The sequence below is a fragment of the Diceros bicornis genome, chromosome 34, assembly GCF_020826845.1.
Source record: "Diceros bicornis minor isolate mBicDic1 chromosome 34, mDicBic1.mat.cur, whole genome shotgun sequence".
NCBI classification, from domain to species: Eukaryota; Metazoa; Chordata; class Mammalia; order Perissodactyla; family Rhinocerotidae; genus Diceros; species Diceros bicornis.
The window spans coordinates 37,465,677-37,492,253 of NC_080773.1; the positions used below are offsets into that span (position 1 = coordinate 37,465,677).

General features: G+C 43.7%; 1 protein-coding gene across 3 annotated transcripts in view; it reads left to right on the forward strand.

Moving 5' to 3' along the window:
- The first annotated feature begins 18,434 nt into the window (after positions 1-18,434).
- The window catches only part of LOC131397540 (zinc finger protein 211-like), a 164,498-nt gene continuing 156,355 nt past the window's right edge, over positions 18,435-26,577 (forward strand). For 2 of the 3 annotated variants that reach the window (XM_058530595.1, XM_058530604.1), the window contains exon 1: positions 18,435-18,819. The gene's annotated coding sequence lies outside the window, so the exon portion shown is untranslated. The remainder of the gene's footprint in view (positions 18,820-26,577) is intronic. The other variant, XM_058530609.1, reaches the window with a different exon arrangement.

Here is a 26,577-nt window from a genome sequence, read left to right on the forward strand (position 1 = left end):
ACGCCCCGCTGCTGGGAGAGTCCTGTCAATCAACACGGTTGGGTGGGGATCACACGTCCTGGGCAAGGTGTCCCTTCCACAGGTGGAACTCTCATCAGGCCTCAGTTTCCAGCAGTTTTTATAGCCTCAGTAATTTCCAGACTAAGCAGTTATAGAGTTTGCAGAGCAAGCATTTAGTGTTTCCATGCACAAATGGTTATCAGTGGCGTACATGCACTGAGCCCCCTGGCTATCATCCCAGCCCAGCAGTTGTGTATGTGCATTTTCTCTGGTTATCATCCCAGCCTGGCACAGATGGCCAGTCCGTCCCATGCTATGATGCCCAAAGAGCCTTGAAATGTTACAACTTGCAACTCTCTCCGTGGGAGAAGGGCCAGTTCCCACCACAGAGGAAGTAGCTTTATATTTCTTTGTGTGCTGGTAGCTGTAGGTCAATGGAACGGGCAAACATGGCTGTACTCATGTCAAGACAGAGCTGAATTGTTGCGTAAGTAGTTTCAACAAGCTAGTCCCTGGGAAAGCAGAGAGCAACAGTGAGCAGAGAAACCTCTGAGATCGGGGAGGCAAAAGTAAGTGCCCCTCCCCAACCTGGCCTGCCCAACTGGTGCTTCAGCACAGCTCCGTCCCCAGAGGCAGTGGCCCCCAGGCACCTGGGTCCCACCAGCAGGGGCAGCGTGACCACTCCCCACCACCACCACAGGCAGTGGCCCCCAGGTGCCTGGACCTAACCAGCAGCAGGGTGAGCCTGTGCCCCTGCACCAGAGGCACAAGCAGCTCAGGCCCCACCACACCACAGCCCCAGCTGCTCCAGCTGGACCAAGCCATGGCCCCAGCTTCCCCAGCTCCACCATGCCACAGCCCCAGCTCCTTCAGCTGGACTGTGCCCTGCCCCCTGCTCCTTTGACTTGACCACCCCCCATCCCCCTGGCTCCAGCTGCTTCGGCTTGGCCTGTGATCAGGCTCCAGCTGACTTGGCACCAGCAACTTCGGTGCAGCACACTCCAGTTCCAGCTTCTTTGGCCCAGCGCACTCCAGTTCCAGCTTCTTTGGCCCAGCGGCACTGTACCTCTTCCTTCTTCAGCCCAGGGTACTCCAGTTCCAGCTTCTTTGGCCCAGTGGTGCTCCAGCTCCTGCTTCTTTGGCCCAGTGGCACCTCAGCTTCAGCTGCTTCAACCCACCCACACATGAGCCCTAGCTGCTTTGGCCTAGCTGCGCTCCAGTCTCAGCTGTTCCCATGATTCCCCTCCAGCAGCCTCCACTCAGCCATGCCTCAGATAAGCCAGGGGCCGATGAGAGTGCCCTTGGATTGAGGCGGGCCAGAATACACAGCCCTTGACCCCACCCAGCAGCAGCAAGAGGAAACTGTGACCATATATTTTCACTATGAGGAAAAGTAAGCCAACACAGACAGGCACCATGCAAAAATATATTAAATCACCAGACCAAAAGGAAAATGACAAGCACCCATTAGTCAACCATGGAATCACAGAAATATATAACCTTAATGACAGAGAATTCAAAATAGCCATCATAAAAAAGCTTAATGAAATACAAGAAAACACAGACAGACAATTCAATGAAATCAAGAGTTTCTTCACAAAAGATATTAAAACTGTAAAAAAACACCAATCAGAAATCTTAGAGATGAAAAACACAATACAGGAGATAAAAATAAATCTGGAAGCCTTAAGCATCAGAGCTGACAATATGGAGGAAAGAATTAGCAATATTGAGGACAGCAATGCAGAAATGCTCCAGATGGAGGAGGAAAGAGAACTAAGACTAAAAAGAAATGAAGAAACTCTCCGAGAAATATCCAACTCAATTAGGAAATCCAACATAAAGATTATAGGTATTCCAGAGGGAGAAGAGAGAGAAAAAGGAGCAGAGAACTTGTTCAAAGAAATAATAGCTGAGAACTTCCCAAACCTGGGGAAGGAGCTGGAAATACCAGTGAATGAAATAAATAGATCTCCTAAATATATCAACATGAAAAGACCCTCTCCAAGTCATATACTAGTAAAGCTGGCAAAAGTCAACAACAAAGAAAAAATATTAAGGGCAGCTAGACAAAAAAAAAATAACATACAAAGGATTTCCCATCAGGCTCTCAGCTGATTTCTAGACAGAAACTTTACAGGCTGGGAGAGAGTGGAATGATATATTGAAAATTCTGAAGGACAAGAACTTTTAGCCAAGAATACTCTATCCAGCAAAAATATCCTTCAGATATGATGCAGAAATAATAACTATCCCAGATAAACAAAAGCTAAGGAAGTTCATCGCCACAAGACCCCCCACTATCAGAAGTGCTCAAGAAGGCCCTCATCCCTAAGGAAAAAAAGAGAAAGAGGATTCAAAGTTTTGAACAAGGAGGAAAATAGGTCGACAAAATCAGAAAAATGGCAGTCCTCTATCAAAATAGATTAGCAAACACTTAATTATAAAACCAAAGTTCAAGGGAAGGTAAGCACCAAGTGTAACTATAACCTCATCATGTTAAACACAAACTCACAACACAAGAAGGAATAAGACATGACAACGATAACTTAGAAGGGGAAGATGAAAGGCATCGAATCAACTTAGTCTAAGGGAATAAGAGGGCATAAAAAAAATGGACTATCACATCCACGAGATTTTTCATACAAACCTCATGGTAACCACTAACCAAATAATCAGAACAGAATCACACACAATAAAGAAAGAGAAAACTAAGAGAACCCCGTAGAGAACTACCAAACTAAATTGGTAGTCCAAAACACATGGGACGAAAAACAAAAGAAATGCAAAAGAACCGGAAAGAGAGTGATAAAATAACAACAAGCCCCCATATATCAATAATTATACTAAATTTAAATGCACTGAACTCTCCAATCAAAAGACACAGAGTGATGGGATGGATTAAAAAACAAGAACCAATAATATGCTGCCTCCAGGAAACATATCTCAGCTCTAAAGACAAACACAGGCTTAGAGTGAAAGGATGGAAGACAATATTCCAAGCTAATGGCAAACAAAAGAAAGCAGGTGTTGCCATACTTATATCAGACAAAGTTGACTTCAAGATGAAACAGATAATGAGAGACAAAGAGGGCCAATATATAATGATAAAAAGGACACTCCAGGGGCTGGCCCGGTGGCGCAAGCGGTTGAGTGCGCGCGCTCCGCTGCGGCGGCCCGGGGTTCGCTGGTTCGGATCCCGGGCGCGCACCGACGCACTGCTTGGTGGGCCATGCTGTGGCGGCGTCCCATATAAAGTGGAGGAAGATGGGCACCGATGTTAGCCCAGGGCCGTCTTCCTCGGCAAAAAAAGAGGAGGATTGGCGGATGTTAGCTCAGGGCTGATCTCCTCACAAAATAAAAAAAAAAAAAAAAAAAAAGGACACTCCACCAAGAAGACATATCACTTTTAAATATATATGCACCCAATACAGGATCACCAAGGTACATAAAGCGACTACTAACAAACCTAAAAGGAGATATTAACAACAACACAATAATAGTAGGGGATCTTAACACCCCACTCTCATCAATGGACAGATCCTCCAGACAGAAATAAATAAGGAAATAATGGACATAAATGAAAAATTAGATGAGATGGAATTAATAGACATATACAGAGCACTCCATCCGAACACAGCAGATTACACATTCTTCTCAAGCATGCATGAAACATTCTCAAGAATAGACCATATATTGGGAAAAAAAGCATGCTTATATAAATTTAAGAAGACTGAAATCATAACAAGCATCTTTTCAGACCAAAATGCCATGAAGTTAGAAATCAACTACAAGGAAAACCCAAGAAAGTGACAAAGCTGTGGAGAATCAACAACATGCTACTAAACAACCAGTGGATCATTGATGAAACTAAAGGAGAAATCAAAGCATATCTGGAGATAAATGAAAATGAAAATACACTGTACCAACCCATATGGGATGCAGCAAAAGCAGTCCTGAGAGGGAAACTCATAGCAATACAGGCCCACGTTAACAAACAAGAAAAAGCCAAAATAAGCAACTCAAACTACACCTAAGAGAGTTAGAAAAAGAAGAAAAAACAAAGCCTAAAGTCAGCTGAAGGAGAGAAATAATAAAAATCAGAGCAGAAATAAATGAAATTAAAATAAAAAAGAACAGTAGAAAGGATCAATGAAACAAAGAGCTGATTCTTTCAGATGCTAGACAAAATTGACAAACCCTTAGCCAGACTCACCAAGAAAAAAAGAGAGAAGGCTCAAATAAATAAAATTAGAAATGAAAAAGGAGAAATTACAACAGATACCACAGAAATACAAAAGATTATAGGAGAATACTATGAAAAACTATATTCCAAAAAATTGGACAATCTAGAAGAAATGGATAAATTCCTAGACTCATACAACCTCCTGAAACTGAATCAAGAAGAAATAGAGAACCTGAATAGACCAGTCACAAGTAAAGAAATTGAAACAGTAATCAAAAACCTCCCCAAAAATAAAAGTGCAGGCCTAGATGGCTTCTCTGGAGAATTTTACCAAACATTCAAAGAAGACTTAATACCTATCCTTCTCAAACTATTCCAAAAAATAGAGGAAGAAGAAAGACTTCCCAACACATTCTACGAGGCCAACATCACCCTGATACCAAAGCCAGGCAAAGACAATACTAAGAAGGAAAACTACAGACCAATATCCCTGATGAACATAGGTGCAAAAATCCTCAACAAAACGTTGGCAAACCGAATACAGCAATACATTAAAAAGATCATACACCATGATCAAGTCGGATTTATACCAGGGACACAGGGATGGTTCAACATCCACAAATCAATCAATGTGATACACCACATTAACAAAACGAGGAAGGGCCGGCCCTGTGGCTTAGCAGTTAAGTGTGTGTGCTCCACTACTGGCCGCCGCTCCCGGGCGGGCAGCAACGCACCGCTTCTCTGGCCATGCTGAGGCCGCATGCAACTATGACATACAACTATCTACTGGGGCTTTGGGGAAAAAACGAGGAGGATTGGCAATAGATGTTAACTGAGAGCCAGTCTTCCTCAGCAAAAAGAAGAGGATTAGGGGGAGAGTGACGTCAGCATCATGGCGGTGTGAGCTTTCCCGTGAATTCTTCCCCCACAAAATACAACAAAAGTAACAGCCACAGACCAACAACGGAATCCTAGACAGTCAAAAGCTGGAGCGGAGGGATCCACACTGCCGCACATCTGAGAGCGGAACGTGCTGGGCCCCCGGAGGAAGTGGGGAGAGGTAAGGAGAACTCCGCTCCCTCCCCATCAGATCAGCGATCCGGTCCGCGCGGCTCCCAGAGAGGGGGGAGGGGCGGCCCTCGGTGGGAAACTGTAGCTCTTCGGGCTCTCTCAGCCAGTGGGAAACTCCCGCACAGAGGGCTCAGAGGAGCCACAGGGCTACCATCAACATCTGAGCAACCCAGAGAGTGGATAAAGAGGGGCAAACGAGAAGCCTCCCACGTCAGGGACCCAGAGGGCAAAAGAGAGAGCTCCCCCCTCCCCGCAACCCGGAGTCTGCAGCTCGACCAGATCTAGCGGTCCGAGGCAGACCTGAATAAACTGGACTGGACCCGTGGATCGCAGTGGGGAAAAGAAACAAAACAAAACAAAACAAAACTGCGGATCGCAGCAGAAAAACTGGGGCAGAGCGCAGGGGGCTTAGACTACACAGCCCTTTACCACCACACAGTGGCGGCAGGTGGAAATTGCAACCAGAGACTTCCAGGATGAGGAAAATCAAAACCAACACAGGAACCACAATGCAAAAATATATGAAATCACTAGACCAGAAACAAAATGACAAGCACCCAGAAATCAACCCCGAAGACACAGAAATCCATAAACTAAATGACAGAGATTTCAAAATAGCTATCATAAAAACACTCAACGAAATACGAGACAACACAGACAAACAATTAAATGAGATTAGGAGTTTCTTCACAAAAGAGATTGAAATCATAAAGAAAAACCTATCAGGGCTGATGGAGATGAAGAACACAATGGAGGAGATAAAGGAGAATCTGGAATCTTTAAAGAACAGAGCTGACAATATGGAGGAAAGAATTAGTACTTTAGAGGATAGGAATACAGATATACTCCAGATGGAAGAAGAGAGAGAACTAAGACTAAAAAGAAATGAAGAAAGACTCCGAGAAATATCGGACTCTATTAGAAAATGTAACATAAGAATTATAGGTATTCCTGAGGGAGAGGAGAGGGAAAGAGGAACAGAGAGCCTATTCAAGGAAATAATAGCTGAAAATTTCCCAAATCTGGGGAAGGAGCAGGAAATACCAGTAAGCGAAGCCAACAGGACGCCTATATATATTAACAGACAAAGGCCTTCACCACGACACCTAGTGGTAAGGCTAGCCAGGGTCAACGACAAAGAAACAATATTAAGGGCAGATAGACAAAAACAAAAAATAACGTACAAAGGAACTCCCATCAGGCTCTCAGCGGATTTCTCAACAGAAACTTTTCAGGCTAGAAGAGACTGGAATGATATATTCAAAATACTAAAAGACAAAAACTTTCAGCCAAGAATACTCTATCCAGCAAAAATATCCTTCAAATATGATGGAGAAATAGTAACTCTCCCAGATAAACAAAAGCTAAGGGAGTTCATGGCCACGAGACCACCACTACAAGAAATACTCAAGAAGGCCCTCAGGCCTGAAAACAAGAAGAGAAAGGGAACACAAAGCTTGGAGTAAGGAGAAAAGTAGGTAGACAAAATCAGAGAAATAGTAGATCTTTACCGGAATAGGCTAGCAACCACTTAAATACTAAACTCAAAGATCAAAGGAAGAAATTCACCAAAAATAAATTTAACCTCATCACTGTAAACACACAGCCACAACACAAGATAGAATAAGGTATAACAAGAGCAACTTAGAAGGGGAAGAGGAAAGTGACTGAATTGACTTAGTATAAGGAAATAGGAGGCTATCAGATAATGGACTATCTCATACAGAAGATTTTTCGCCCAAACCTCAAGGTAACCACTAAACAAATAATCAAATTAAAACCACATATGATAAACAAAGAGAAAACTAGAAGAATCATAAGACAGAACAACCAAACTGAATTGGCAGTCCAAAACAAATGGGACAAGAAACAAAGGAAATGCAAAAGAACCAGAAAATAAGTGACAAAACAGCAACATTCAACCCTCATATTTCAATAATTACCCTAAATGTAAATGGATTGAACTCTCCAATCAAAAGATACAGAGTGGCAGGATGGATTAAAAAGCAAGACCCAACAATATGCTGCCTTCAGGAAACACATCTTAGCACTAAAGACAAGCACAGGCTCAGAGTGAAAGGATGGAAGACAATACTCCAAGCTAATGGCAAACAAAAGAAAGCAGGTGTTGCCATACTCATATCAGACAAAGTAGACTTCAAGATAAAACAGGTTAAGAAAGACAAAGAAGGGAAATATATAATGATAAAAGGGACACTCCATCAAGAAGACATATCACTTATAAATATATATGCACCCAACATAGGAGCACCAATGTACATAAAACAACTATTAACAAACCTAAAAGGAGAAATCAACAACAACACAATAATAGTAGGGGATCTTAACACCCCACTTACAGCAATGGATAGATCATCCAGACAAAAAGTTAATAAAGAAATATTAGACTTAAATGAAAAACTGGACGAGATGGACCTAGTAGACATATACAGAGCACTCCACCCAAAAACAGCTGACTACACATTCTTCTCAAGCGTGCATGGAACATTCTCTAGGATAGACCATATGTTGGGAAACAAAGCAAGCCTCAATAAATTTAAGAAGATTGAAATCATAACAAGCATCTTTTCAGACCATAAGGCTATGAAACTGGAAATGAACCAGGAAAAAAAAACTGGGAAAGTGACAAAAATGTGGAGATTAAACAACATGCTACTGAACAACCAATGGATCATTGATGAAATTAAAGGAGAAATCAAAAACTATCTGGAAACAAACGAAAATGATAACATGCCACATCAAACCATATGGGATGCAGCAAAAGCGGTCCTGAGAGGGAAACTCATAGCGATACAAGCCCACCTTAACAAACAAGAAAAAGCCCTAATAGGCAACCTTAAATTACACCTAACAGAACTAGAAAAAGAAGAACAAATAAAGCCCAAAGCCAGCAGAAGGAGAGAAATAATAAAAATCAGAGCAGAAATAAATGATATTGAGACCAAAAAAACAGTAGAAAGGATTAATGAAACAAAGAGTTGGTTCTTCGAGAAGATAAACAAAATAGACAAACCCTTAGCCAGGCTAACTAAGAAAAAAAGAGAAAAGGCTCAAGTAAATAAAATTAGAAATGAAAGAGGAGAAATTACAACGGATACCATGGAAATACAGAGGATTATAAGAGAATACTATGAGAAATTATATGCCAACAAATTGGACAATCTAGAAGAAATGGATAAATTCTTAGACTTATACAACCTCCCAAAATTGAACCAAGAAGAAATGGAGAATCTGAATAGACCAATCACAAGTAAAGAGATTGAAATAGTAATCAAAAACCTCCCAAAAAATAAAAGTCCAGGACCAGATGGCTTCTCCAGTGAATTTTACCAAACATTCAAAGAAGATTTAATACCCATCCTCCTCAAACTATTCCAAAAAATAGAAGAAGATGGAACACTTCCTGAATCATTCTATGAGGCCAACATCACCCTGATACCGAAACCAGACAAAGACAATACAAAGAAAGAAAATTACAGGCCAATATCGCTGATGAACATTGATGCAAAAATCCTCAACAAAATATTGGCAAACCGAATACAACAATATATTAAAAAGATCATACACCATGATCAAGTGGGATTTATACCAGAGACGCAGGGATGGTTCAACATCCGCAAATCAATCAACGTGATACATCACATCAACAAAACAAAGAATAAAAACCACATGATCATCTCAATAGACGCAGAGAAGGCATTTGACAAGATACAACATCCATTTATGATAAAAACTCTCAATAAAATGGGAACAGAAGGAAAGTACCTCAACATAATAAAGGCCATATATGACAAACCCACAGCTGACATCATACTCAACGAGGAAAGACTGAAAGCCATTCCTCTGAGAACAGGAACGAGGCAGGGCTGCCCACTCTCACCACTCCTGTTCAACATAGTACTGGAGGTTTTGGCCAGAGCAATTAGGCAAGAAAAAGGAATAAAAGGAATCCAAATAGGTAACGAAGAAGTGAAACTCTCACTATTTGCAGATGACATGATTGTATATATAGAAAACCCTAAAGAATCTGTTGGAAAACTGTTAGAAACAATCAACAACTACAGCAAAGTTGCAGGGTACAAAATCAATCTACAAAAATCAGTTGCATTTCTATATGCTAATAATGAACTAACAGAAAGAGAGCTCAAAAAGATAATACCATTTACAATTGCATCAAAAAGAATAAAATACCTAGGAATAAATCTTACCAAGGAGGTGAAGGACCTATACAATGAGAACTACAAGACATTATTGAGGGAAATCTACGATGACATAAAGAAATGGAAAGATATCCCATGCACGTGGATTGGAAGAATAAACATAGTTAAAATGTCTATATTACCTAAAGCAATCTACAGATTCAATGCAATCCCAATCAGAATCCCAATGACATTCTTCACAGAAATAGAAAAAAGAATACTAAAATTTATACGGGGCAACAAAAGACCCCGAATAGCTAAAGAAATCCTAAAGAAAAAGAACAAAGCAGGAGGCATCACAATTCCTGACTTCAAAACATACTGCAAAGCAATAGTAATCAAAACAGCATGGTACTGGTACAAAAACAGACACACAGATCAATGGAACAGAATTGAAAGCCCAGAAATAAAACCACACATATACAGACAGCTAATTTTCGACAAAGGTGCTAAGGACATGCAATGGAGAAAGGAAAGTCTCTTCAATAAATGGTGTTGGGAAAACTGGACATCCACATGCAAAAGAATGAAAGTGGACCATGTGCTATCGCCATTCACAAAAATTAACTCAAAATGGATCAAAGACCTGAAGGTGAGACCTGAAACTATAAAACTCATAGAAGAAAATATAGGCAACACACTATTTGACATTGGGTTTAAAGGAATCTTTTCGGATGACATGCCTACCCAGACTAGGGAAACTAAAGAAAAAATAAACAAGTGGGACTTTATCAGACTAAAGAGCTTTTATAAGACAAATGAAATCAGAATCAAGATGAACAAACAACCAACCAGCTGGGAGAGAATATTTGCAAAACATACATCTGACAAGGGGTTGATCTCCATAATATATAAAGAACTCACACAATTGAACAACAAAAAAACAAACAACCCGATCAAAAAATGGGCAGAGGAAATGAACAGACACTTCTCCAAGGAAGATATACAGATGGCCAATAGGCACATGAAAAGATGCTCAACATCACTAATCATCAGGGAAATGCAAATCAAAACAACACTAAGATACCACCTCACGCCCGTTAGAATGGCTATAATCACCAAGACAAAAAACAACAAATGTTGGAGAGGATGTGGAGAAACAGGAACCCTCATACACAGCTGGTGGGAATGCAAATTGGTGCAGCCTCTATGGAAAACGGTATGGAGATTCCTCAAAGAATTAAAAATAGAGATGCCCTATGATCCAGCCATCCCACTACTGGGAATCTATCCAACGCACCTGAAATCAACAATCCAAAGAGGCTTATGCACCCCTATGTTCATTGCAGCATTATTCACCATAGCCAAGAAGTGGAAGCAACCTAAGTGTCCCTCGACTGACGATTGGATTAAGAAAATGTGGTATATATATACAATGGAATACTACTCAGCCATAAAAAAAGACAAAATCGTCCCATTTGCAACAACATGGATGGGCCTGGAGCGTATTATGTTAAGTGAAATAAGCCAGAAAGAGAAAGACAAACACTGTATGATCTCACTCATATGTGGAATATAAACCAACACATGGACAGAGAAAACTGGACTGTGGTTACCCGGGAAGTGGGGGTGGGGGGTGGGCACAAGGGGTGAAGGGAGTCATATATGGGGTGATGGACAAACAAAAATGTACAACCCAAAATTTCACAATGTTAGAAACCATTAAAATATCAATAAAAATCAAAAAAAAAAAAAAAAGAAGAGGATTAGCATGGATGTTAGCTCCAGGCTGATCTTCCTCAAAGAAAAAAAAAAAAAAAACGAGGAATAAAAACCATATGATCATCTCAATAGATGCAGAGAAGGCTTTTGACAAGATGCAACATCCATTTATGATAAAAACTCTCAACAAAATGGGTATAGAAGGAAAGTACCTTAACATAATAAAGGCTACATATGACGAACCCACAGCCAACATCATACTCAATGGGGAAAAACTGAAAGCCATCCCTCTGAAAACAAGGACAAGACAAAGGTGCCCACTCTCGCTGGTCTTATTCAGCACAGTACTGGAGGTTCTGGCCAGAGCAGTTAGGCAAGAAAAAGGACTAAAAGGAATCCAAATAGGCAATGAAGAAGTGAAACTCTCACTGTTTGCAGATGACATGATCTTATATATAGAAAACCCTAAAGAATCCATTGGAAAACTACTAGAAATAATCAACAACTACAGCCAAGTGGCAGGGCACAAAATTAACTTACAGAAATCAGTTGCATTTCTATATACCAACAACAAACTAACAGAAAGAGAACTCAAGAAGACAATCCCACTTACAACTGCAACAAAAAGAATAAAATATCTAGGACTAAATTTAATCAAGGAAGTGAAAGACCTATACAATGAAAACTATAAGATATTACTGAGTGAAATCAATGATGACATAAAGAAATGGAAAAAGATCCCATGCAATTGGATTGGAAGAATAAACATTGTTAAAATTTCTATACTACCTAAAGCAATCTACAGATTCAATGCAATCCCAATCAGAATCCCAAGGACATTCTTCACAGAAATAGAACAAAGAATACTAGCATTCATATGGGGCAACAAAAGACCCCGTATAGCTAAAGCAATCCTGAAAAAGAAGAACAAGGCTGGAGGAATCACAATCCCTGACTTCAAAACATACTACAAAGCGATAGTAATTAAAACACCATGGTATTGGTACAAAAACAGACACACAGATCAATGGAACAGAATTGAAAGCCCAGAAATAAAACCTCATATCTATGGGCAGCTAATCTTTGACAAAGGAGCTAAGGACATACAGTGGAGAAAGGAAAGACTCTTCAATAAAGGGTACTGGGAAAACTGGACAGCCACTTGCAAAAGAATGAAAGTAGACCATCTTCTTTCACCACACCCAAAAATTAACTCAAAATGAATCAAAGACCTGAAGGTGAGACCTGAAACTATAAAACTCTTGGAGGAAAATATAGGTAGTACACTACTTGTCATCAGCCATAAAGGGATCTTTTTGAATTCCATGTCTACTCAGACAAGGGAAACAAAAGAAAAAATAAACAAGTGGGACATCAGATTAAAGAGCTTCTACAAGGCAGATGAAACCAGGATCAAAATGAATAGGGAACCCATCAGCTGGGAAAAAATATTTGCAAACCATATATCTGACAAGGGCTTAATCTCCATAATATATAAAGAACTCACACAACTGAATAACAAAAAAACAAACAACTCGATCAAAAAATGGCAGAGGAAATGAGCAGACACTTCTCCAAACAAGATATACAGATGGCCAATAGGCACATGAAAAGATGCTCAACATCACTAATCATCAGGGAAATGCAACTCAAAACCACACTAAGATATCATCTTACACCTGTTAGAATGGCTTTAATCACCAAGACAAAAAGCAACAAATGCTGGAGAGGCTGTGGAGAAATGGGAACCCTAATCCACTGCTAGTGGGAATGCAAACTGGTGCAGCCTCTATGGAAAACAGTATGGAGATTCCTCAAAAAATTAAAAACCAAAATACCTGATGATCCAGCTATCCCACTACTGGGTATCTACCCAATGAACCTGAAATCAACAATCCAAAGAGGCTTATGCATCCCTATGTTCATCGCAGCATTATTCACTATAGCCAAGACATGGAAGCAACCCAAGTGTCCCTCGACTGATGATTGGATAAAGAAGATGTGGTATATATACCAGGGAATACTACTCAGCCAGAAAAAAAGACAAAATTGTCCCATTTGCAACAACATGGATGGACCTGGAGGGTATTATTTTAAGTGAAATAAGCCAGAAAGAGAAAGACAAACAGTGCATGATTTCACTCATATGTGGAAGATAAACCAACACATGGACAGATAGAACTGTTTGGTGGTTACCAAGGGCTAGGGGGGTGGTGAGTGTGCACAAGGGGTAGAGGGATGCACTTATATGGTGACTGATAAACAATAATGTACAACAAAAATTTCACACACACACACACAAAAACTCCTCAGGGTTTTACTTTCACAAACTTTCTGTCACTTACTTTTTACATTCAGATTTTGTCCCAAGTTTTTTCCTGTTTTTTTTCCTGGTACTTTAGGTCAAATTTAACTTTCTTACCAAAACAAAAATATCTCCATTATTTATACCTTCTTCACTGAAAACATACATTTTACTTTCCTTGTATACAAACTTTCTAGAAATATATGCTTTCTCATAGAAAATTCCTCAGCATGTACAAAACATGTCTATCAACAAACCTAAGCATTTTTTAGTTTCTCTGAGATAAGAAACTAAGGGAAGATAAATCTATGCTTAACAATCAATTTCTCATATTTTATCTTATGTGGAAATGACTTGAATATTCAACAAATTTTCATCATTTTATTTAATTTAGCAAAACTCTAAAGTTACCAAAAAGAAGTTGAAGGCTGTTTTTTTCATGTATACAGATCATAAAACATAACTATTTTACCCAAAAACTCCTATCCATTTTTATCTATCTAAATAATTGGTTTCCAACAATTATGTTTAGATTACCCACGAAAACTTCATGAGACATTAGACAAAATTAGCTATCAATTAAAGCTATTATTTTGCTGATGAATTTTTAACAGTGATAACATGAGCTTATTTGACTAGTAAACCCAGGCGCATGTCTGCATCATATCGAAATACTGACAACCCTGAGGACATGCCTGTTTCAATCAAGCCAACAAATTTAAACAAGCTTTCATTTACCAAAGCTTAATTTATATCTCATTAACTTGAAAGACATTTAGGTTAGTTTGTATTACATTTAGAAATCATTTATGTAAGTGCTTACTTTAAACCAATTAAACAGAGCTCTTAATTTTGGCAATATGATCCAGAGGTAAAATATGACACACATATAACATACATATAGACACCCATAAGCACACAGGTAGACAAAGACAGAGACCTTATAGCTTCCATTAAATTCTTGTTATGAGTCAGGTACAATACAAAACTCATTAATTATGAATCCAAATTTTGTTTTAAGCCTTTTTACTAATATTTATGGAGAAGACACTCAAGATGCTAGATTTTTTTGGTGAAGGCATTCTTATGGCCATTTTTCTTTCATTTTTCCTTTTTCTCTTCAGTCTTAGGAATTAGTGATGGGCTAGATAGTCCCCAGAGGGTTTGCAAGCTCTTTGAGAGAAGGGAAATGAGAGGACTCTAAACTGCCTCTAGAGCTGCATCTCCTGTCTTGCAAGGATTTTTTTTGGACAGTTGCTCTTGATTTCTCAGAAATTTGGTTGTAACTCAAATGACATTATAGGTTGGTCTACCAGTCCAACTACATCACAAAGGCACACAGAAACTACTCAAGTTTCCTCCAAGATGGAGTTTCTGGGGCATATTTGCCTTGTCAGCCTCTAACGTCCCAATATCTAGGAACAGGGGAGGCTTTGGGATTGGCAAAAGGACAAGTGAACTTTGAACTGCTTTCTAGAGCCATACTTCTGGCCTTGCAGAGATCTGCAAGACAAAGATGGTTGTGTCCAGTTCCCCAAAGAACTGGATTACAGTCTGAATGACAAAAGAAGTTGACCCATCCTTCCAGTTACATTTTTCCAATTGCTTCTTTGTCCCAGGGAAATTTTTAACTTAAATGGTGACTCAAAATATTTTTATATTCTAAAACTTCAGGACAATGTGTCACATCTTTAAAAATCTGCACAAAGTATATAACAAAGGCCCTCTTTCTAAGTGTACAATTTAACCCTAGACCAATTTACCTTGGTGAGGGAGAGGAAGCTTTTCCAGCCAGACATACCGTCCATTTTCAAAACATACTCAGGAAAAGTTGATATAACCTCTTTCTAAAATATTAGCTCAAACATTCCAACCTTTATAATCTTACCAACACTTACACTTTTACAGTGTTGTAAAATTAAATAAAATTTTTTAAGGTAAAATTGTTCTCAATTTAATTGTAGCCTGACTCAGGGTCTTAAAGCTAGTCATTATTTTTTTGTATTTCTTTTTAAATTTGGTCTTCTTATAGGTACCAATAAAAGAATTATGATGAATGTTCGCTAAGAATTTTTTCAATTTAGTTCTTCCCATTTAAATGATCTATCATCTGGCCACAATGATGAGTAGGGTATTAATAGTGACGCAAGCCAATAACCCTTTTTTACGGCTTAACCATTTTGGGGATGCAAGAGGCATCCCCAAAAGAGAGTGCAAAAGAAGCAGCCTTCACCAGATCCAGAAAGTTCACTCCTAAAAATAGTCTCAGAAAGCAAAGGCCTTCGTTGCAAGGCAGAGTGCACTAACAAGCAACCAAGGCTGAGACGACAAACGCCCCTTACAAAAGCAACTGGGACCCCTTATGACAAACTCCCCTGAGAACTGACACAGCATGACAAAGAGAGCACTTCTTGGAACCCCAGTCTATTCAACTGGCCACCAAGATGCGTGCCAGTACATGTATCCTCTAGATGGCGGAGACCAGAAATGTTGCAAAGCTAAACTCTCAAGATACGGAATAAGGCAAAAGAAAAAGACCTTATCTTGGGCCAGCCCCAGTGGCCGGCCTGGTGGGTAAGTTTGGCATGTTCTACTTCAGTGGCATGGGCTCAGTTCCCAGGCACAGACCTACACAACTCATCTGTCAGTGGCCATGCTGTGGCAGTGGCTCACATACAAAAAGAGCAAGATTGGCAGTGGATGTTAGCTCAGGACAAACCTTCCTCAGCAAAAAACACCAAAAAAACAAACAAAACCCCCATCTTATATGTACATTAACAGCTTCAGCTAAGCCTTGGTCTCTTGGAGACAGATTAATTCCTAGGTGTAAGGTGCTGCAGGGTTGGGGATCATGTGTGCTTTTACAGAGTACCTCGTTGCATGAACATTTGCTTGTTATTTGCAGGGGACCTGTGTCATCTACCCCATTCCATCACCAACTTATCCTATCACAGGAGTCTTCTTGAGGGTGGTGAGAACCCTAATGGCTCTTGCCTGCTTGACCCGTGCCCACCAAATCTGCAGCCTCTTTGGCTTCCAAGATGCGCTTAGCAACAGCTTTTACCTCATGCACATATTCCACAGGCAGGCCCTACAGCAAAGTTCACTGTAGCCCGCCCAGACAACAGGCTTATGGAAATGCCAGCATCTTCTCCAGGACACACCGGGAACCAAGAATGTCACTAGGTTTATCTTTGCAGTTGTCTGTTTATCAGCAACAAGAACTGGATTCTAACAGAGAATCCATTTTCCTAGTGAAGACAATGACTTGTATTTGGAAAGCAAGTCCATTTAACTGTCCACTGACGACAGTGTGCAGAAATGAGGTGTCCCTTTAGAGGTAAATGCCCAAGAGGCCCTGTGTTTCTCTCATTGTAGCCCTAATTATCAGCAGGTCTTGAACACTTTATTCACTTGTCATCCACATGGCTCCCTTCCTCACTTCATTCCAGACTCAGTCCAATATCCCCTCCTCTGAGAGCCCTTCTTGGGTTGTCCCATCTAGAGTCACCTCAAACTCTCTGGCATTCTCACGCTATTGTTTTTGCTTTTTTCAGGGTCTTTAGGGCCATTTTACATTCTCTTGATCATTTACCTAGTTCCTTTGTGAGGATCTGACTCTATCCCTGGAACACGAGCTCCTCTTCATTTTGCCCCAAATATGCCTCTTTGGCATACATTTATTTTAAACTACAGGCAATTAAAAAGTAGCAAACACAAGAAAAAGCACTCTGTTCTATCCCTATTTGCCTAAAAGCAGTACATAAATTTACAAAGGACAAAAGTTAATCACCAGAGACAACCTCAGAACCTCATCAGCCTGGAGACAGCGTGAGAGGAATTTACATAAACTTTACCAACTAGCCTTTATCCAGCATTACTTTCCCATATTAATTGCCACCACTAGAGACTCAAGGTACTTTTCCTTTGCCCTTGTTACTTCGCTTAAATGTATGGTTCTTCGTAGAAGTTACATAAGACTCAATTCTAATCCACCTATTTCAGCTACTCAACTCTGACTCTCTCATGTATACATGAGATGTACAAGTTAATGAACTTCTGTTTGCTCTTCTCTTGTTAAACTCTTGTTACAGAGCCTGAGCCAAGAAGGTGAGAACCGAGTAGAGGAGAAAATTTTCTTCCACAATATTTCACAATTAGTGATGAGTTGCAGACACTCCCCTGCAGTCTGCCTGCGGCCTCTTTAAGAAGGACGAACCCCTCCCTCACCCTAGATACCCAGATGCCATTTCCCAGCACCCCTCATGGCGCCCAGGGCCTCTTCTCAAAGAGGTCTGGCTATGGAGCACCTCGCGCTGCAGGCTTGTGGAGTCGTGGGAACTACATTACCCAGAACACACTGCACTGAAGGACATCTGCGTTCCTCCAATGAAAGAACAGATTAGGGGCATTTCCGTGCCTTGGAGGCTTGTCAGGGCGGGATTCCGACGTCCCTTTGGTGGTGGTCACTGCCGTTTTTCGGTCACAGGGACAGAGGCTTTGGGGCACTGGGTTGTGGCTGAGGTGATAGGACTGAGAAGGCATGAGAGGAGGCGCCTTTACAGGAGGCTGTAAAACAAAGGACATTGAACTAGATTTGGTGGAGAAAGGGCAGTCAGGGACAGATTCCCTAAAGATCTGCTTGTCTGTTGAGTTATGAAGCATAAGTAGGAGTTGGACAGCTAGGCAAAGAGGGAAGGAAGAGGCTCCTGATCTTTAGGAATGATGTGTACAAAGGTCCTGAGGTGGAAAGGGGCATGGCGTATTCAAAGATAGCCCAACCCTAAAGCCCCGTGCAGTTGCTGCTCAAGTCCCTGCAGCCCAGGCACTGGTGTCCAGGACTGGGAGGCGCACGTATGGCCCTGTTTCTGAGAGCCGGTGTGACGGGTGTGGGAGAGGGTCCCAGACAGAGGGCCGGGCGGGGGAAAGGTGTGGAGGGCGACTGAGCTGGGAGGAGTAGGGAACAGAGTGCTGTATCTGCAAAGAACAGAGAGTTGGGCATCATGCCTGGACTGTCAGGCTAAGGGTTGTTCTTTTGTCCAGGATACTGTGAGTCACAAAGAGTTGTGAACAGAAGAGGGAGATGATAGATCTGAGTTAGAGTTTTAAAAGTTTTCCAAATGCTGCTCAGAGGAGAACAGATGGGAGGCGGCATGATAACAGCTAGGCACAGGGAAGTTGAGTCCTTGAGGAGGCCACATAGCTTGAGCACTGAGGACTGAGGCCCGGTGATAATAGTCATTCCACCATCTCCTGGCGCCAGGACTGGGCAGTGGCTACAGGATGGAGCCAGCCATGGTTGCCAGCCTCTCAAGGACTGCATCATCCCACAGATTCACATGAGTACAGAAGCTCTTATGCACCCTACGCAGGTGAGTAGAGGGTGTCCCCGAACCTTCTTAAGTTGTGACCTCACCCATGTGATTTCTGGGATTGTGGTGTCCTGCAACGTTTCCCCAGCCATTTGCCAGCCTTTAGGCATGGGGACCCAGAACAGACTCCAAGCCCAGGGTGGTCAGTCCAGGCCACAGTTTACATGGAAGGGTTCCTGTTGTGGGCCATCAATAGAATGAGGTGTGGAAGGCTGCACAAGCCTCGGTACCAGCATGTGCAAAGGTTGGAGGCGACGCTAAGCTGGGAGTACTGAGGGAAGCGCAGGTCTCTTCATTCCCAAGGGAACTGAGAGCAAAGGGGCAGGAGTCAGGTCTGGAATGGCTCCCTGAGAGTTGGGGTGTCTATTTTAGAGGTGATGAAGCAATGGGAGATTCAGAGCAGAGGAGGGAGGTGATCAGACCCAGCTCTCCTCCGGCTCCCTGTGGCAGCAGCTGGAGAGCAAGAGGAGTGTGCATGTGAGGGAGGACATAGGAGACCAGGGAGGAGGCTGCTGCAGGAGTCCGGGTGAGTGTTGATGGGGTGGACCATGTGGTGGCCACTGAGGTGCTAGAAATGGATGAGGTCTGCGTCTGTTTTTTTTTTTTTTTTAGCAAGTCAGCTCGGGTTTTCTGATTTTGAGGATGAGAGAGAGAAAGGTAGTCAGGGATGACTGCAAGGTTTTTGGGTTTAGAAGCTGAAGGATAGAAGGGCCGTCAGCTGAGATGGGGAAGTTGGTAATAGGAGTAATTTTCACTGGGAAGATCAGGAGTTTTGATTTTGGCCATGTTAAGAGTATGAGGTGTTTCAGGGAACAATTAGTGGAGGCTGAAGTGGGCAGCTGGGCATACAGGTCTGGTACTCTGGGGAGGGGTTCAGGATGGAGACCTCTCCAAAAGGTGGGGGACAGTGTGTGGACCAGGGTGGAGCCTTGGGTCACATTTATAGAGAGGAAACCTGGTCATGATGGTGCTGCTAATAGCAGCCCAGGGAGGGGAGTGTAGGGGCTGAGAAGTGGATCTCTTGCTTGGGCTTCTGGGTGGGCGGTGTCACAACACAGGTTAGGAGAAGTGGCCATGGGAACAGTGTGGGAGAGAGGTTGATATGGCAGGTGGCCAGGGCTTCTGAGGGATGAGTGCACGTGATTGGATGTGGAGGCACGGGAGTAGTTGAGGCCAGATGAGAGTGAGGCAGGAATTACTGCTTATTCACTGCTCTGAGCAATCTCCAGGACTTTGTCGGGACCTTGGTGTGTCTGGGGTGTTTCATTCAGGCTGGCGGATTAGCTCAGGGGCGCATTTGGTCATGGGGGAGAGTCACTGGGCCTGAGGTGGAGGGCTGTTGAGACTGGGCTTTGAATGAGGGTTAGGAGGAGAGAGGAAGGCTGTGACTGGTGAGGGGACATCGAGTGCAGGCAAGTGGAAGGCAGCCATGGCGGTTCTGGGTGGCTGAGCTTGAAGCAAGAAAGCGAGGCAGGCGGGGAACCTTCATAGCAGGAATCAGAGCTGCCTTTTGTGGTCGGGAGCATCTGATGTCTGGGGTAACTGGATTTGCTCAAGATTCTCAAATGTCTTCTGTTGAGTAACTTGTGGGGAGCCCAGAGAGGAGCGTTGGTGTGAGGTGGAGGTGGAAGTGGCTTTGTCGGGGCAGCTGTGTGAGGGAGGGGGTGTGCTCGAGAGAGTGATGTGCGTGTGGAGAGGCAGTGAGAACTGATGGCCCCAGGGCCCTGGCATTGAGGACATCAGGGTGGTGGTTAAGCCTGCATTTGGTTGTGTGTTGTAAACACAATCTGGAGCAACCCAGGGGAATTGTCTGACGAGGGGGGTGGCCCTGCTCGCCAGGCCTCGAGCTTACATATCACGTATCTGCCCACCTGCCTGTCATTGCTGTGGGCTGACACAGTGATCAGTGGGACCATGAGGAGAGAGCAGGGCCCACTGGCACCAGGGCCTGGTGTCTGCTGTGTAGACATGTAGGAGGAGAGTGAGCAGGGGATGGATGTGTGGAGGGAGGAACGTAGAGTCCTAGTAAAGAGCTGATCATGCAATGATCTGTCTCCATCATGGCCGGGCTGTGACCTTTCAGAACGTGGCCAGCAACTTCTCCAGGGTAAATGGGGCTCCTGACGAGGCTCGGAGGCTGCTGTGCTGTGCTGTGCTGTGTTGTGGCGAAACTTGGCACTTACAGCATCCCTGTGTAAGGGCCTCATATCCCTGCCAGTGTCCTAAGCTGCTCTCTGTCTGTCCTCTTTTCCCCTAGAGGCGGCTCTGTCCTTTCCAGAGCTGGGCCGTGGGCTCTGCTAACTTCCCCACTTTCTTAGCATGTGTGCTGTGGATGCCAGCGCTGAGCCGTGCACTGCCTCGAGCAATGCGTTCCCCGAGCAGCCCTGGCACCTGCTGCTTCACCATGCGTATGGAAGGGTCTGAGAGTCAGAATAATGGGTCTCACCTTGCTTGCCCTCTCCCTGCCTGGATGACTGTGTCTAGGTCCGTGGCATCTGTGTGCCCCAGATTCTACTTCCTGCCTCTAGCTGACATTTCCTCACGCCTGCCCGTGCCAGGAATTGCAAGCATCGTCATGGTCACTGCTGTAGTTACGTGGACCATGGGCTGTTCTTCCAAGACCTTCCTTTGAGGTTTTGGTAATATTAATTTTCCTGAGTTCTGTTGCGTGATGAATTGCTCTGGGCTGGTGCTGGCTGCACTCGTGTCCTGTCTTTTGTTAGTTGCCTCATGCAGCTCCCGTAAAGTTGTACTGCTGGGGCTGCTGGGAGAGCCCTGGTTGTCTCACAGGGTGGACGTGGCAAGATGGTCTCAGGAGGCCTGGCCCTGGTGATCGGCAGCTAGGGGAGGACGTGACATCAGGGCTGTGTTCAGATCATACCAGGAACCTACCATGTGTCCACCAGTGTTTTGGTGTGAATGTCACTGGCCACAAATCATTTCTGCTTTTCTTCTCAGACTTGACCATTCGCTGACCTGTCATTTCATCTGTGACTTCTGACTCCCAGTTAACTCTGTGGCCTCCTTGGGTCACCTGTTCCTCTCCACTGCTCCCTCTGCAATGTTCTCCAGCACTGACCCACACAGAACGTGTCGTGAGGTGTGCACATACCCTTAAATAATCCTTGAATGGCAACTACTTGGATCCAGTTGAATTTCCTGGGCCTGGACACAGCCACCTTTCTGCACAGCACCCACATGTCAGCAGCAGACAAGGTCCTGCTGAAGGCTGTTGGCAGAAGAATGAGCTGGAGACTGCCTCTCCTCCTTGTGCTGTACCCCATCCTTGTGTCCTTTGTCTGGTGAGGTGTCCCCTGTTCTGCAATCTTCAGAGGCCCAGTACTGCCAAGCAGCCCCTTCCTCAGCCTGCCCCCAGCTCCCTTGTCCTCAGAACAATCCCATGGACTCATTGGCTATTGTATCTGACACACCTTTGTGACGGGGCCTCCCCCTCCCACCAATATCAGTGTGCGTTTCCTCAGCTTTTCTGTTTTTGGGTTGTTGGCCTGGAACGGAGCATGAGGAGACAGCTTCTGAGCAGTGCTTCTGTAGAAGGAGAGTTGAAAGGCAGGACTTCCAAGGCGCTTCCATTGACCCATAATATTCAGCTGGGTGAGATTCCTGTGCTGGTCTTGAAAGATATTCTGCAAGTTCCTGAGCATCAAGCAACATACCATGGGTGCAATCTGCGTTTGGGGGGACATGTACTAGCTCTCCCCAGCACCAGAAGCATTGCAGGGCACAGCACCCCTTGAAGAGGGATGTGGACAGGGCTGAGCTTGTGAAGAGCTACAGAATCCACATGTCAGGGAAGCCTTTGACCTCTGGGGAATTTGGGGAGGACGTCCTGGCCACCTCGGGCCTTCTCCAGCACCAGGCCACTCCCATTGGTGGGAACCACACAGCAGCCTTGAGCTGAGGAAGCCTTTCACAGTGGGACGTGGGGTGAATGTGGGAAAGCTGCCAGCCACAAACACTCTTACTCGACATCCGAGTGTCTGCCGTGGAGAAGCCTTCTTTTGCAAATACAGTTGTGTTTAGAATCAGCGAATTCACACTGGAGAAAGGCCATCTGAGTGTACTGAATGTGGAAGTTCTTTACCTGCAACTCCAGTCTCATAAAACGCCAGCAAGTTCACACTGGAGAAAGGCTGTGTGAGCGTGGGGAACGTGGGAAATCCTTTAGCTGCAATTGTGACCACATTCAGTACCAAAGAGTTCATCCTGGGGGAAGGCCCTAGTTGTGCAGTTAATGTGCTGTTTCCTTGTTCAGAGTAAGGACACTGGGGGAGAACCTTTGTGAGGGAGGCTTCTACCTCAGTTGAACCTCATACAGCCAAACATACACAGTAGAGAGAGTCTCCCAAACTTCCAGGTATGTGGGAAGTTAAGGAGCTGTGCTGTACTTTCTGACCTCCTCAGGACCCTTCCCAGATTTATATCACTGCCAATTTCTGTGACAAAAGCCATTTCACCTCTGCCATCTGGCAGGTCCATGCAGTGTCCAACGTGCCCAGGGAAATAGCCCTGTGTGCTCTTCCATTCGCTTGAGGGAATCATGAGTAGTCTAAGCTTTCAGGGCGTCCCCATTCCCTCCTCTGAGTAGTTAAGGCATGGACCTGACCCAGTTTTGACCCCGAGGACTCTATCCGCACTGTGCTGGTGACTTGCCCTGAAGGACTACCTTTTTCAGGGACAGTGTCGGTCTCACATGATGCTTGTGATGAATGTGTGCCTTGGTTAGTATCAGTCCCGTGTGTAACTCCGAAGGGCATAAGGAGTGTCCCGGCAAGGCCTTGGAATGGCAAGGACTTTGATTTATATTTGGAGTGTCTGTGAGGCAGGAGATTCTCAGAGTTCTTTACTCTGAAGGAGAAAAGTTTTAGGTAATGGCCGAGTAGTTGATGATGGATGTGAAGATGGGCCACGTGTTGGCCAGGGCATCCAGTGCTAAGATGAGTGCCTGAAATTTGGCCAAGTGTGTTTTTTTCTGGTCCTGTCCTTTCTCAGGGACATCCTTGCTAGGGGACGGAGAGCAGCAACATTCCACTGAGCTCCATCACCTATGATGGCTGGCAGTGCCTTTCACACATCTACACACTCCCATTACTGTTCACTCACTCTACCCAAAGGAGCTCCCCAGGCCCCCCAGGGATCCGGGGGAGAGGTGACCTCCTTCAGCACCACAGCATCTGGCAGGGGACTGATTACACAGGAAGCCACCCCTCCTGCGGGTGGGATACATGCCAGGGCCCAGGTTTACCTCCATCCTGTCTTAAGGAGGCTTTGGTAGCTGTGCCGAGCCTGTGATGTGCTCTTTCCGTGACCCAAAGCATAACGGGCAGCTGGGTGTGGAGGGTCACAGGCTCAGGGTCTGGGGGAGCCTCTCTTCCCTTCCAGGAGAGCCCAGTATATATATGTGTGTGTGTATATATATATATATATATGTATATATATATATATATATATATAAAAACCTATTTAGGTGCCTTTTATTTTCTTCCCCTATATCTAGGTGGGTTTTTTCCTCCTTTTTTTTTTTCTTTTTTCCTGGTTTAGACTTTTAGCCCTGAAGCTGTGGTCTGTAGCTTCTGTCTCTGGGTGATAAGAGGACAAGGGGGAGGGAGGGGCCCAGGGCCTCTAGGCAGCAGCCTCTCCCTGGGACTTGTCATCAGTCCTTTCCCCCCTTATTTTTCTTAAACAAATCTTTTAGAAAGCTTGTGACTCTAGGCAGGGAAAATTTCTCCTTTTTTTTTTTTTTTGTCTCTCATCTCTTGTCCATCCCCAATTGTTTTTTTCCTCTTTTTTTTCAGCCTTTGAATGTTTACCTGCCAAACCCCTGGTGTCCTGAGGGGCCTCTGATATGAGCAGTGGCCTCCCTTTCTGTGGTGTCTCCCTCACCCTCGGAGGGGCTGGTGTCTGTATCCAGGAGAGCCGTGCGGGTGGTATCTTGATTTTGTGACCATGTGGTCTTGAGGAGGAGACTCCTAGCATGTTGATAAGCAGTAGCACTTTGGAGTGCCCAAGCACATTGGCCTAGAGATTTGTTATCTCACAGAAGTTGGGAACGTCCTCAGGTGTCTTAGGAGGAGTGCTAACAAAATGCTCCTTCTCCTCTTCCTTTTTCATTAAGCATTGAGGTATGGACCTTCCAGGATGTGTGATCCCTTATACCCTACTGGGAACGAACTGTGACACAGCAGGGTAAGCAACAACAAAGAGATTTGCCTTTGAAGCGACATTTAGACTTTTTGGGTACCGTGGCTTCTGTGAGGAGGGCACCCCACTGGGTCCCTCTAGCTCTCTGGTAAACCCCTAGTCCAGTTATGCCAGGGACATCCTCTATAAGGACAGAGCAATTTGTGATTTTGCTTACTAGAGTTGGGAGAAAACTGGATGGCCCACAGTGACCTCAGTGTTGTTGGGTCAACTGACTCCCAACACAGTCTCACTCAGGGAGAGATCTCCTCACTGCTCAGCCCCTACCTTGTACGATAACCAATTATCTTAGTCACTCCCTCTGGGTGCGGCAGCGTAAGGAATCAAATGGTACCCAGTGGATCCAATTGTATATCCCAGAAGATACAGCACTTAAGGCTAAATGGAGATAGCCAGAAAGGTACATGCCTTCAGGATCCTCTCACAATTTATTAGAATACCATGGCAGCACATACAGACACAGCAGAAAGAAATGGCAGCCAGAGCACAAGTGAGCCAGCAGCCAGCTGTGCCTTCCCAGGCATCATAGGTTGTTTAATGAATCCAGTTAGGAAGCCAAGAGCAATCAAGAGGCATGCTCCTCTGTTGAACACTGTCGGTCACCCTGCTTTCTAGGTCAGTTGTCTCAGTTATACCCAAGGTTTTTTTTTTTTTAATTGATATCTTAATAGTTTATAACATTGTGAAATTTTTGTTATACATTATTGTTTGCCAATCACCATATACATGTCTCCCTTCACCCCTTGTGCACACTCCCCAACCCCCTTGCCACTGGTAACCACCACACAGTTTTCTCTGTCGGTGTGTTGGTTTATATTCCACATATGAGTGAAATCATGCGGTGTTTGTCTTTCTCTCTCTGGCTTATTTCACTTAGCATAGTACCCTCCAGCTTCATCCATGTTGTTGTAAATCGGACGATTTTGTCTTTTTTTATGGCTGGGTAGTATTCCATTGTATATATATACCACATCTTCTTTATCCAATCATCAGTCGAGGGACACTTGGCTTGCTTCCACTTCTTGGCTATAGTGAGTAATGCTGCAGTGAACACAGGAGTGCATAAACACCTATTGTTTGACTTCATGTCCGTTGGATAGATTCCCAGTAGTGGGACGGCTGGATCATAAGGTATTTCTATTTTTAACTTTTTGAAGAATCTCCATACTGTTTTCCATAGAGGCTGCACCAGTTTGCATTCCCACCAGCAGTGAATGAGGGTTCTCGTTTCTCCACATCCTCTCCAACATTTGTTATTTTTTGTCTTGGTGTTTATAGCCATTCTAATGGGTGTGAGATGATATCTTAGTGTTGTTTTGATTTGCATTTCCCTGATGATTAGTGATGTTGAACATCTTTTCATATGCCTATTGGCCATCTGTATATCTTCTTTGGAGAAGTGTCTGCTCATTTCCTCTGTCCATTTTTTAATCGGGTTGTTTGTTTTTTTTGTTGTTCAGTTGTGTGAGTTCTTTATGTATTACGGAGATTAACCCCTGGTCTGATATATGTTTTGCAAATATTTTCTCCCAGCTGGTA